This window comes from Bison bison, unplaced genomic scaffold (assembly GCF_000754665.1).
Source record: "Bison bison bison isolate TAMUID 2011002044 unplaced genomic scaffold, Bison_UMD1.0 scf7180017864038, whole genome shotgun sequence".
NCBI lineage: Eukaryota > Metazoa > Chordata > Mammalia > Artiodactyla > Bovidae > Bison > Bison bison.
The window spans coordinates 4,446,240-4,459,032 of NW_011494610.1; the positions used below are offsets into that span (position 1 = coordinate 4,446,240).

The 12,793-nt window shown below is 47.7% G+C and overlaps 1 long non-coding RNA gene across 1 annotated transcript in view; it reads right to left on the reverse strand.

The window, feature by feature from the left end:
* Window positions 1–271: 271 nt before the first annotated feature.
* LOC104985083 overlaps window positions 272–12,793 on the reverse strand; it is a 23,912-nt gene continuing 11,390 nt past the window's right edge. The window contains exons 2-4 of the long non-coding RNA XR_824833.1: window positions 8,478–8,590; window positions 5,783–5,855; window positions 272–3,075 (exon numbers count right to left, since the gene is read on the reverse strand). This is a non-coding gene — a long non-coding RNA (uncharacterized LOC104985083). The remainder of the gene's footprint in view (window positions 3,076–5,782; window positions 5,856–8,477; window positions 8,591–12,793) is intronic.

Here is a 12,793-nt window from a genome sequence, read left to right on the forward strand (position 1 = left end):
TGGAAACAATGGGCTTAAGCGCACAATTTATTTGGATTGGCTGGTTTCGTGCTGGTTGGAATCTGCTTTGGGGGGAAAACAAACCCTGCATGTGTTTAGATTTATAATTTATACTGAAAGCACAAATACCTTGTAATAGGGCCACAGTGAGAGGCGGTTATGAACAAAAGTAACCACACAAGGAGGCTTCACTGTCTCACAGATACATTAAGAGAGATCGCACGCTGCTTTTTAGTGAAGCCACCTCTCCTTTTCCATCCCCATCCCCTCCCCCTCCCCCACCCCGAGACACATCTTTAGTAGGAGCCGTAGAACATCTGCCTGACCTGGCTCCTCCCCAGCTGTCTGGGGTGGTGACTGTCCCATGCCCACTCTGAGTGCTTTGCAATGCTTTCCTTACTCCATCCTCACCACACTCTTCCGGGCATCACGATCCCCATGTTAAGAAGTGGAAACTGAGGCACAGGAAGGTGAAGTCGCTTCCCGAGGTCACATAGCAGGCAAGTGACAAAGCCAGGATTCTAACTCACGGAGTCTTGGTCCAGAATCAGTGCTCTCCACCCTGAGGTCCTTTTGCAGTACAATCTGCAGAACTAGCCAGAATGCTCCATTAACTTGACTTTTTATTGCAGTTGAGTTGGAAGAGAAACAAGGCAAATGGCAGGAAAATAAAATGAGATCATGACTTCACCAAAGCAAAATTGAGATCCTGCTCCCCAGATGAAACCAAAAAAAGTCTGGAAAAGAACAGATTCAACATAATCTCCTCCATCTTTTCCAACTCTGTCTCCAGGACCAGACAGGGAGATGCCACATTTGGAGGGGAGACTCAGGGTCCCTGAGGACCCTCCATCAACAAGAATGACCCAGAGCTGCCCTGTAGATTCCAGAACAAGGAACTGGAAGAGTGTCCTCCAGAGAGATTGCCGTGGTGGATTGCTACATTATGCGTCCCGGTGAACGTGCCCCCTGGATCCAGAGCCCCTGTGATGAACTGCTGTAGCCACATGAATCCGTGACCTGCTTTGACCAACAGATCACGGCAGAGGTGATGGCTGCGCAGCTTGGGAAGCAGCCTTCGCCTCGCACCTTCTGTCTTTGCCTTCACCTTCTTGGACCCTCGAATGGTGAAGAGGCCCGGGTTAGCCTCCTAGAAGATGGATGTCCATGTGAACGAGAACCACGGCACCCAAGCTAACACCAGATCACTACCGGGTGCCTGAGTGTGGCCACCTGGACCCTCAAGTCCTCATCAAACTGTCAGATGACTGTGGTCACGAGAGGCCAGTACAGCCACCAGATTGCCAACCCACAGAATCATAAGACACAACCAGCTCTCCGTTACACGCAGCCACGAACGTTTGGGGTGGTTTGTTATACAACCGCTAGAGCTCAAATAATTATTAACACAGTTAAAACGAAGGTTCCCTATTGAAACCACAGCTATAAAGAGGACTTCAGCATGACCCGGGATGACGGCACTTTCTGGAGGATTTACCAAAACACCTTGTACTGTGTCCTCAGCTCATTCATTAGGACGTTGGAAGCCCAATTGTGCTTTTGCTTTTATTTGCTCATTAAATATTTGACCACTGTTTTCCACATAAAAGGAAGAACTATCTTTAGCACTGAGGACACAGATAAATTTGGCACAATAATGTCTTCTAAGAAGTCCCAGGACAACAAAGGAGGCAGACAGGAGCACTATTGTATTCGTGCAGCAAATATTTGCATACCAGGCATGAGTTAAGGGCTGGGGATACAACGATAGGAAAGTCTCAAGTCCAGACCTCATGGAGTTAGAGTCCAGCTGAGAGGCGGACATGAATAGAAAGAAAACGGATAAATGTACACTTGCAAATGGTCTTAAATATGTTAAATACAGTGAAGAAGTAGCAGAAGCTAGAAAGGTTCTCTTGAGGAAGCACCTTCCAAGTTGGACTTGAGGGACTTCCCTGGTGGTCTGGTGGTTAAGAATTTGCTTTGCAATGTGGGGGACTCAGGTTCAGTCTGGTCAGGGAACTAGGATCCCACGTGCCACAGAGCAGCTAAGCCCACGTGCCACAGCTAGCGAGTCCGTGCACCGCAACAAAAGATCCAGCAGGTTGCAGCGAAGACCTTGTGTGCCTCAGCTAAGACCTAACACAGCCAAATACATAAATAAATATTTTTTAAAACAAGAATAGGTGAAGCACGTGGTCAAAGGGTGGAGGAAGAACGTTTCAGCCCGAGGCAAGAGTATATCCTGGTGGTTCTTCCCGGGAACAGTTCGGTCAACCTAGAAAACAACTCTATTTTACATTTAAACACAGACTGGTTTTTGCTTGGTTTAAACACACACTGTACTTTCCTGAAACGCAGCGACCGTGTAAACTGAGAGAAGACTGAGCTGGACTCTGCGTGGGCGCTCCCATTGGTCATTCTTCTGGAGCATCAGTACTGGCAGCATCTCCACTCACCGTGCTGGTGGCACACGAGGGGTCAACACCCCACACCTCGCTCTACCTGCGTGTGCAGCCGTCACCTTCACAGAGCGTCCACCTGTTCAGTTCAAGCCCCTGGCTACTTCACTGGGACTTCCAGCACTATAATACATATAACTTTCTTATAAATTACTTTTCACTTATTCTCCTCTGTTTTAGAGTTTGAGAATTACCTCTATGTGTTTTCACTCTATAAGCAGGTTATACTATTTGTGAATTTCATTTCAGGATAGACAATGAGACACTGGGTCTGATTAAGGTTAGAATCACAGGCACCTTTAAGATCTTCCATTTGGTGGTCTTGGTGGCTCACTGGTAAGGAATCTGCCTGTCAATGCAGGGGACATGGGTTTGATCCCTGGTCCGGGAAAATCCTACAGGCGTCAGAGGTTAGAGCCTGGAGACCCAGGAGCAGAGTGGTACCAGATGAGACTAGGGTAGGATGTGGGGAGATAAGAATCCTCAGACACCGCTGGGGGGATGGGAGATGGTAGAGTCCAGCAGTCCCTCGAAGGTGAAACTTGGAAAGTCATCCGAATGAGCATTCTACTCCCAGGCATATGCTCTACAAAATACAAGGTCAGCCAAACACCTGAAATATTGATGCAAATATTCTGGAATTAAATAGTGGTAACAATTGTACAACTCTGTTAATATAATAAAAACAAAAAAATATACTGAATTGTATACTTTAAAGGGGTGAGTTTTATGGTGTTTGAATTACATCTCAAATAAAACAAAAGGACAAGCTTCAGAGATAGACAGGGTTGCCCCATTCAAGGCACCACAGTCTGTCACTGAGGGTTTTAGGCAGCACTAACTACTACATGGATCACGGCCTCGTTGTGGCGAAGGGGCTTGTGTAAATCGCTGAAGCTATGAGCCATGTCGTGCAGGGCCACCCAAGACAGATGGGTCATCGCGAAGAGTTCTGACAAAACGTGGTCCCCTGGAGAAGGAAATGGCAACCCACTCCTGTACTCTTGGCTTCCCAAGTGGCTCAGTGGTAAAGAACCTGCCTGCCAATGCAGGATCTCCTGCAAGAGATGCGGGTTCAATCCCTGGGTCGGGAAGATCCCCTGGAGAAGGAAATGGCAACCCACTCCAGTATTCCTGCCTGAGAAATCCCATGGACAGAGGAGCCTGGTAGGGCTACAGTTCATGGGGTCGCAAAGGAGTCGGGCACGACGGACTGACTAACACTTTCCTGTATTCTTGCCTGGAGAACCCCGTGGACGTGTGAAAAGCAGAAAGATATGATGCCCAAGGATGAGCACCCCTCCCCAGGTCATAGGATGTCCAATATGCTCCTGGGGAGGAGAAGGGCAATTACTAGGAGCTCCAGGAAGAAGGAGGTGGCCGGGCCAAAGTGGAAACAACGTCAGCTCAGCTGATGTGTCTGATGGTGAGAGTCAAGTCCGATAAGATGGTTAGACGGCATCACCAACTCAATGGGCAGGAATTGGAGCAAACTCTGGGAGACAGTAGAGGACAGAGGAGCCTGGCAAGCTACAGTCCACGGGGTCACAAAGAGTTGGCCGTGACTTAGCGAACGAGCAACGAAAAAATGACAGTATAGGTGTGCGTTTGAGAACGATATCTGGTGAAGAGTGGACGGGAGATGGGCAAAGGTGGATGGCCTTTCTTTTTCAAGATTTATTTATTTGGTTTACTTTTGGCTATGTGGGGTCTTTGTGGCGCGTGTGGGCTTTCTCTAGTTGTGAGAACAGGGGCTACCCTCTAGTTGCAGCTCGTGAGCGTCTCGTCGAGGTGGCTTCTCCTGTTGGGACGCATGGGCTCTAGGGGCGTGGGCTCGGTAGTTGCGATGCAGGGGCTTAGTTGTTCTGAGGCACACGGGATCCTCCCGGACCAGGGATCAGAGCTGTGCTCCCTGCATTGGCAGGCAGATTCTTCACCACTAGACCACCAGGGATGTTCAAAGACGAATGGTTTTGGAGCTGAGAAGGAGTCGGGTATCTGGAGTCACACCTGGCTTGGGACCTGAGCAAACTGAGGAGTCGGAACCCCTCTTGGGGGTGCTGGAATCTGCCCTGTTGACAGCCGTTTTCTAGAATGGCCGTCACAGAGGCAAAATCATGCTTGAGGAGACAAGAGCTAGGAGAAATTGCGTCTGACTGGTGGCATCTGGGAAGGCGTTTTGGAAGAGGTGGTCTTTGAGCAGAACATTGCAGTTGGTTTAGGGCAGGCTAAGCCATGAAATTAAAAGACGCTTACTCCTTGGAAGGAAAGTTATGACCAACCTAGACAGCATATTCAAAAGCAGAGACACTACTTTGCCAACAAAGGTCCGTCTAGTCAAGGCTATGGTTTTTCCTGTGGTCATGTATGGATGTGAGAGTTGGACTGTGAAGAAAGCTGAGTGCCGAAGAATTGATGCTTTTGAACTGTGGTGTTGGAGAAGACTCTTGAGAGTCCCCTGGACTGCAAGGAGATCCAACCAGTCCATTCTGAAGGAGATCGGTCCTGGGTGTTCTTTGGAAGGACTGATGCTAAAGCTGAAACTCCAGTACTTTGGCCACCTCATGCGAAGAGTTGACTCATTGGAAAAGAGTCTGATGCTGGGAGGGATTGGGGGCAGGAGGAGAAGGGGACGACAGAGGAGGAGATGGCTGGATAGCATCACTGACTCGATGGACGTGATTCTGAGTGAACTCCGGGAGTTGGTGATGGACAGGGAGGCCTGGTGTGCTGCAATTCATGGGGTCGCAAAGAGTCAGACACGACTGAGCGACTGAACTGAACTGAACTGAAGGTTCTAAGAGTCTTCTAAGAAGAAGGGCTCATATAAGCAAAGGTATGGATCCCAGCAGTGCCCAGGTTTGACAGAGTTCTGTTTAGCTCAATCAGAAGAACAAAAATTATGGTAATGTATTAGTCAGGGGTCTCCAGAGAAATAGAACCAGTAGGAGATAGATAGATAGATGATAGATATACAAGAGGAGATTTATGGCAGAAATTGGTTTATGTGACTATGGAGACCAGGAAGTCCCTTGATCTGTCCTCTATAAGCTGGAGAACCAGGAAAGCTGGTGATATAATTCTGCCTGAGTCCAAAGACTGGGGGCTTCCTGAGGGGCTCAGTGGTAAAGAATCTGCCTGCAGTGCAGGAGACCCTGGTTCAATCCCTGGGTTAGAAAGATCCCCTGGACAAGGAAATGGCAACCCACTCCATATTCTTGCCTGGAGAATCCCATGGACAGAGGAGCCTGGCGGGCTACAATCCATGGGGTCACAAAGAGTCAGACATGAGTGAGTGACTAACATGTACATTTACATACCAAAGGCTTGAGGACAGGCGAGCTGGCGGGGCTCATCTCAACCTGAGTCTGAAGGCCAGAGGACCAGGAGCACCTGTGACCAAGGACAAAGGAAGATGGGTGTTCCAGCTCAAACCAGGGGGACAAATTCACCCTTCCTTCACCATATTGTTCTCTTCAGGCCTCAAAAGATTGGATGATGCCCATTAGCATTGGTGAGGGTGATCATCTTTATCTTTACTCAGAGGACTGATTCAGATGGTAATCTCTTCCAGAAATATCCCCTAGATAATGTTTGGCCAGTTATCTGGGAATCCATTAGTCCATCACATTGATTCACCAGGAGTCCACTCCTTTGTCAGCCTGTATCTCCCATCGCCCACATGCATCTCCCCAGAACCATTCTTCATGTCCTCATGGAGACGACAACTAGGTTTTTAACTCTGTCCAACACAATACAACTCTCCTGCCTCTAACCCAGAGTACACTGATAGGGGCCAGCAGAGTGTGTCCCCCTGTTTCTCAGAACTTCCCTGGGAGGCATTAACCCCTCTTCATAGGAGACTGAGATTGAAAGAGCTCGAAGGGGCTTCTCCCTAAAGTCCTCCAGCTAAGAAAGGGCTTTCTAACCTCAGGTTGATTTGGAGGAAAAAAAAAAAAAAAGATGCACCAGGTGGGTCAGGCCAACTTGTAGCACGTGGACTTTATTTTATAGGCAGTAAAGTCAGTCCTTCTCTTCCTGCGCCATGAAACTCATTCTTCTCTGTGTGTCTGCTTTGTATTACACATTCCAATCCCTCGCATCTTTCGATAACGTTTCCTTAAGGGAGAGATTGTGGTTGTTGTTTGGAAAATGTAATCCACCATAGCATAGGAGATGACTGAAGACTCCTGACACCTCTGTGCAGGGAGGTAGGGTGTGTATATTTCAGTGCCAGACGAACCATAACCTGTGAACGCTGTATCGGGAGTGATGACAGCTGTCTAATATCAAATAGCAGACATGTGTTCTTTCTGCCACTTAAACTCCCTGGCTTTGCTCTGAGCAAAAAGTAACAAAAATAAATGCATATTTGCTGAATTTTTGTTGAATTCTATTTGGATTCCGACTGTTGAGATATAATCAGTTCTTTTATGTAATGGATTTTTAAAGTATATACTTGAATCTTTACCTTATGGTTTTTAGCAGCCATGGAAAAAGCCTTAAAATATTTTTAAAGAGAAAGAGGTGGGGCAGGAGGGAGGGATGTAAGATACAATTGTCAGAATTTAAGACCCAGTGCAAACAAACCTAGCTGGTGACAGATAGGAATTCTGAAAAGGTGGAAAATAAAAGGGGGATGGTGCAGCCACCAGCTTGCTTTCCACCTGAGTGTGTATGCAACCTGTGATAAGCAGAGGACGCTTGTCTGAAGGGCAAGGGTGTACCTCGGACTTCTGAGATCCTTCTGATGTGGTATGGAAAACAGATTGCATAGGTGCAAGGGCAGAAGCAGAGAAATCAGACTGGAGGCTACTGCAATAGTCCAAGCGAGAGATGATGGTGACGTGGTCCAGGGTAGGAGGTATGCAGGTGATGAGAAGCGGTTGGTAACTGGATATACTTTGGAGACCAAGCCAGTAGGACTGGATGTGGGGTATGAGAGAAGCAGAGCAGTCAAGGATAATACCAATGGCCGTTTGGCAAACACAAGATCAAGGATGGGGTTGCATCTGCTGAGATGGAAGAAACTGTTTGATGAGAAGGGGATGGAGACATCAAGGGCTCAGTTTGGACCATGTCAATCTGAGATGCCTGCCTGCGTGTGTGCTCGGTCGCTCAGTTGTTTCTGGCTCTTTGAGACCTCATAGACTGTAACCCGCCAGGCTTCCCTGTCCATGGAATTTTCCAGGGAAGAATACTGGAGCAGGTTGCCATTTCCTCCTCCCAGGGGCTCTAACCATTCAGGGATCCAACCTGAGTCTCTTGCATCGGCAGGTAGACTCTTTACCACTGCGCCCCTTGGGATGCCTGTGCTGTGCTGTGCTTAGTTGCTGAGTTGTGTCCAACTCTTTGCAACCCCATGGACTGTAGCCCACCAGCTCCTCTGTCCATGGGATTCTCCAGGCAAGAATACTGAAGTGGGTTGCCATGCCCTCCTCCACGGGATCTTCTCAACCCAGAGATTGAACCTGCGTCTCTTATGTCTCCTGCATTAGCTCTTGGGCTTTCCAGGTGGTCCTAGTGGTAAAGATCTCACTTGTTAACGCAGGAGATGTTAGCGATCACCTGGGGAAAAGTCATAGAAAAGAGAGGTCCAAGAACAGAGCAGACAAGAATGACCATCGAAACTTCCTTTCTGGGACTTCCCTGGTGGTCCAGTGGTGAAGAATCCACCTTCCAATGCAGAGGACTGGGTTCAATCCCTGGTCAGAGAACTAGTCCCACATACCATAGGCAACCAAGCCCGCAAGCCACAACTAGAGAGAAGCCCGCAAGTAAGACCTGATGCAGCCAAAAATAAACAAACAAATATTAAAAAGAAGATGGTCAAGGATTAATAGGAATATAGGCTGCAAATTACATTTAAAAAAGAACTTCCACTCTAAAAATGAGAAATATAGACCTTGATTAATTTAGTCACCCATCTCTGGTCTCCTTCAGCCCAGTTAGGTTGGGAGGACAGTGGAAAGAGAACCGAATTTAGATTCAAAAGACCTGGCCCCTCTTCCTTACCGTGGACCTCGAACTCAGCACGTCACTTCTCCCAACCACTTCTGAAAACGTGGAAACACTGCTGCACAGGCGACTGTAAGGATCAGATGAGACGATGACGAGAGCGCCATAAACTGTAAAGTGCAGAAAACCCCGGTCACTCTTCAGTTCTCCCTAAATGGCCCAAGTGCGGAAATTCTCATTTCATCCTGGGCTGGCGCAAGCATATCATGGCTGTTCATTCACTCAACAAACAGTCCCTGACAGTCTCCTATGTGCCAGGAATTGGTCACCCAGCAACAAAAGACACAGTCCCTGACTTCACAAAGCTTCTTTTCTGGTCAAAGGGCATGATCATAACAGCCACCTGTTGTTGAATCTTACTTCTCTTGGAATCCTTGCATTTTTGTGTTCTGAAAAGTTTATTATTGTTTTTTAATTTTTGTATTTGTTTCTAAGAGGTGAGGAGAGATCATTTCAGATTTTAATTAACACTGCCTTCCCTAAGAAAGTACAGGTGTGTATAGAATCATTGCTATGTAATTTTTCTTTTTTTCCCCTTAATCATGTAACTTTATTCGTAAATACACACAATGCAGACACAATATACTTATACATATACCCAAATAGCTATTTTGTATGTATTTTTCTTTTTAATGTTGATTTTTCAGTAATATGGGCTTTTTGTTAATTTATCAGATGAAAACAGCAGCGAGCGTTCCACTAGGGTATAAATGACAAAATGTAGTCTAAGAATTAAAGCAATTTACTACCAAGTGACTGCACGGTCCTCAAGGAGTGTCACTAAAACCGAGCAAGTGACTGAGCCTCAGGCTTATTCCTTTTTTTGCAGGGGGGTGGGGTGGGGAACAGAGTCCTATACTGCCTGGTGTTTTAAGAGAAATTTAAAAATAATGACTCCACTCATCTTTTTAAAGTTGGACGTTAGCCAGGCACCACTGCCGTTCTTGACATTTCAAGGGACCCTCTTGACACACCCCTGGGGTATGAGGACCACCGTTGGGAAGCACAGTTAAGACACAAAGGGCTTGAAAGATTGGCATCACCACTTTCCGGCTATGTGACCTTAAGCAAGTCTCTATACTCCGCCGACTCCAACTTTCCCTGTCCCAAACAGGATAATGTGGGACTTCTCTGGCAGTCCAGTGGCTAATACTCTGCTCTTCTAATGTATGGGACGTGGGTTTCATCCCTGGTCAAGGAACTAAGATCCCACGTGTGACGCAGCCAAAAAAAAAAAAACCAGGGGACAATAATATTTCCTATCTCCTGAGGGTAAATGATACCAGGCCCATGGCCTTAGCTTTACACAGTCAGGTCTCCGGATATGGCAGCCAAAGGGGAGGGCTGGGGCCACCAGGCCCTGCTGAGCCCTGAGCGCTTTGCTAACAGAGGGGAGAGGGGTCACCCACCCACTGGGCTCCAGAGACACAGGTCAGATGGCTCTGGCTGTGACGCTCTGATTGGGGTTTCCCAGACCTGTCTGGATGCGGAGACTAGTCCTGGCAGGAGGTCGTGAGGGTCTGCCCCCAGGCGTTGCTGTGCGGCAACAGGGAAGGACCAATGTGTTAGATATTCTGAATCAGGCAACTACCTGGAAGCAGGGAGTGAGAGAGACAGAGGGTCTAAAATGAGGTTACGGTCCTAGATGGCCTGAGAACTCGTGATGCCATTAACAGGGACGGATTACACGGAAGATGGGGAAGTGAAGACAGACGATGATACTCAGGAGGCTGAAGGTTCAGAGAGCGATTAGATGGAAGGGAGTGTCCGTGGAATTTGGGGATGTGGCCGCTTCCCGTCCTTAAATAACCTCTTCAGAGCAGCTCTGCACTGGTGGAAAGTGAAAATGACTCTGACCTTAATGAAATCTAAACTCCAGGAGTAAATTAGCACCACGGGAGCATCTCACTAAGCTCCTCTCTGTGCTGAGAAGACTCCCACTCCAGCTCAGACAGTGCCCTCTGTTGGACGCAAATCCTGATCCTTTTATTAAATTCCTCAAGAGAAGGATAAGAGGAGGAAACCAACATTTCCTGGGAGCATCCCAAGCGTTTCCCATACATTATTCTGACTTTGTCATCATCATTACTCTGCAAGAGGGTTACCTCTTCCAAGGTGGGGAAACGGGTACAGAGAGGCCGGGAGAGGCTGGTACCGTGCCCCAAATCACAAAGTCAGAGCACAGCTGAGTTTGGAGGCCAGGTTCAGTCCCTCGCCCACTCTACTCAGCTGTCCCTGTACACAGTAAGGGTGATTTGGTGCAACAGAAATCAGATATTCCTCCGAGAGAGGCTGCAAAGGTACCTCAAGTCACAATCCCTTTCTTAAGGGTCTTAAGACTCAGTCTTAAGGATCGAGGTTCAAATTTGACATGAACTTAAGTATTCAAAGCTTTTATTCCTGGTTCTGTGCAGGACACACCTCCAGTGAAGGTAAATGGCCATCGGGGGTGGTCAAAGGTTGATGAAAACTCTGCAGCCTCCCTGGAAAGAGAAGCAGGAGGCTGTCTTCAGTCACATGTGACCTCGACCAGGCTCTGCCCATCGTTTCAGCCCCTTGATCCGCATAAAGAGGGATGAGTCCAGCCGCACTTCTTTCAACTCCATAATCTGTTGATGACGCGTACTATCTTTCAGGAGGATGAACTTGGCAGTACCTACAACATTTCAAGTGTGCACACCCACTGATAGACCTGCTGGAATCTATCCTAGAGGAGCACACGCCTCAGTGCACAGGACACAAGCACAGAAAGTTCACTGCAACTGAGTAAGCATGACCTAAGGGTCGGCCATCACAAGACTCCCTAAATAAGGCATGACGTACCCACACGGAGCTAAAGCACAGTCAGGGGAAAAGAATGGGGAAGGCACGAAAGTGGTAAGTGGAACTATCAACAACTAGATATGTTGTTGAGTGAAACAAGCAAGACTTGTAAAAATATGTATAATGTGTGTGTGTATATATATATAATCCCTGATGGCTCAGGAGTAAAGAATCAGCCTGCCAATGCAGGAGACCTGGGTTTGATACCTGGGTTAGGAGATCCCCTGGAGAAGGAAATGGCAACTCACTCCAGCACTCTTGCCTGGGAAATCCCATGGACAGAGGAGCCTGGCGGGCTACAGCCCATGGGGTCACAGAGAATCAGATACGACTTAGTGACTAAACAACAGCAACTGGGCCCATTCTTAAATGTATGTGTGAACAATGAAAGAGCGAAAAGGCAAGGTAAAAGGGAGACATTTTCCCCCTCCAAAAGGCTTGACTATAAAAAAATTATTTTTATACGATTTTTAAAGGTGACTCTCCATTTACAGTGATTACAAAATACTGGCTCTATTCCCCGTGTTGCACGGCACGTGCTTGAGCCTCCCTGACACCCGTAGCTGGTGCCCGCACTCTCCCCCACGCTGCCCGCTCCACTGCACCCGCTGCTTTGCGTCTACATCCTGAGTCGGCTTGTTATGCTATGGCCACCGGTTTGTTGCACTTTTTTTTCGTCCACTATTCCTAAGACGTGGCTGCATCTAGCACTTTGTGCTCCAGCTCCACCCCACAATCTGAAGCCGCAGACAACGGGACGCGTGGGGACATTCAAGCTGGAGATCCCGATTCTCAAGACTGCTTCTGTTAGTCGTATGATTGAACCCTCTGGGTTCCTGCAAAATGATTTATGTCCCTCTCTTCGGGGAATCGCAGACCCATGAGGACATTTGTCACCCCGGATTGTGAGTCTGCCCTCAAGCACAAGTCTACTGAAAATGTGGGCTATTGAATCTTACCCTAAAAAACTGGGCTGTAGGGACTTCCCTGGTGGTTCAGTGGCTAAGACTTTGCGCTCATCACGCCGGGGGCCTGGGTTCAATCCCTGGTGAGGGAACTAGATCCTACAACTCAAGAAGTCATGTGCCACATACTAAGATCTGGCACAGCCAGATAAATAAATATAAAAATAAATTAATTAAATAAAAAAACCAGGGCTTAAAAAGTTGGGGCTTGTTCTTCACATGTCGCTGGTATTTTTAGTGTTCATTTATTTTCACGTAGATCATTCTTACCCTATTTTTACAAAAGGGCCCATCCGTGACAATGGGGACATCTTTGAAAAACAGACCCTTCGGCACTCCTGTTTGAAAAGCGCGGGGTCCCCGGAGAGAAGGCAGTTGTCTAAAGGACAGCAGGCTCTTCCAGTTCGCTGTATGAATGAGCGCATCATCGAGTGACGGATGGTAGGAGGGACGAAGAGGAAGCCACAGGAAGTGCCCGGGATGCAGGTTCCTCATTTAGGGCGGGCGCTTAGGACTTCCAAGTTC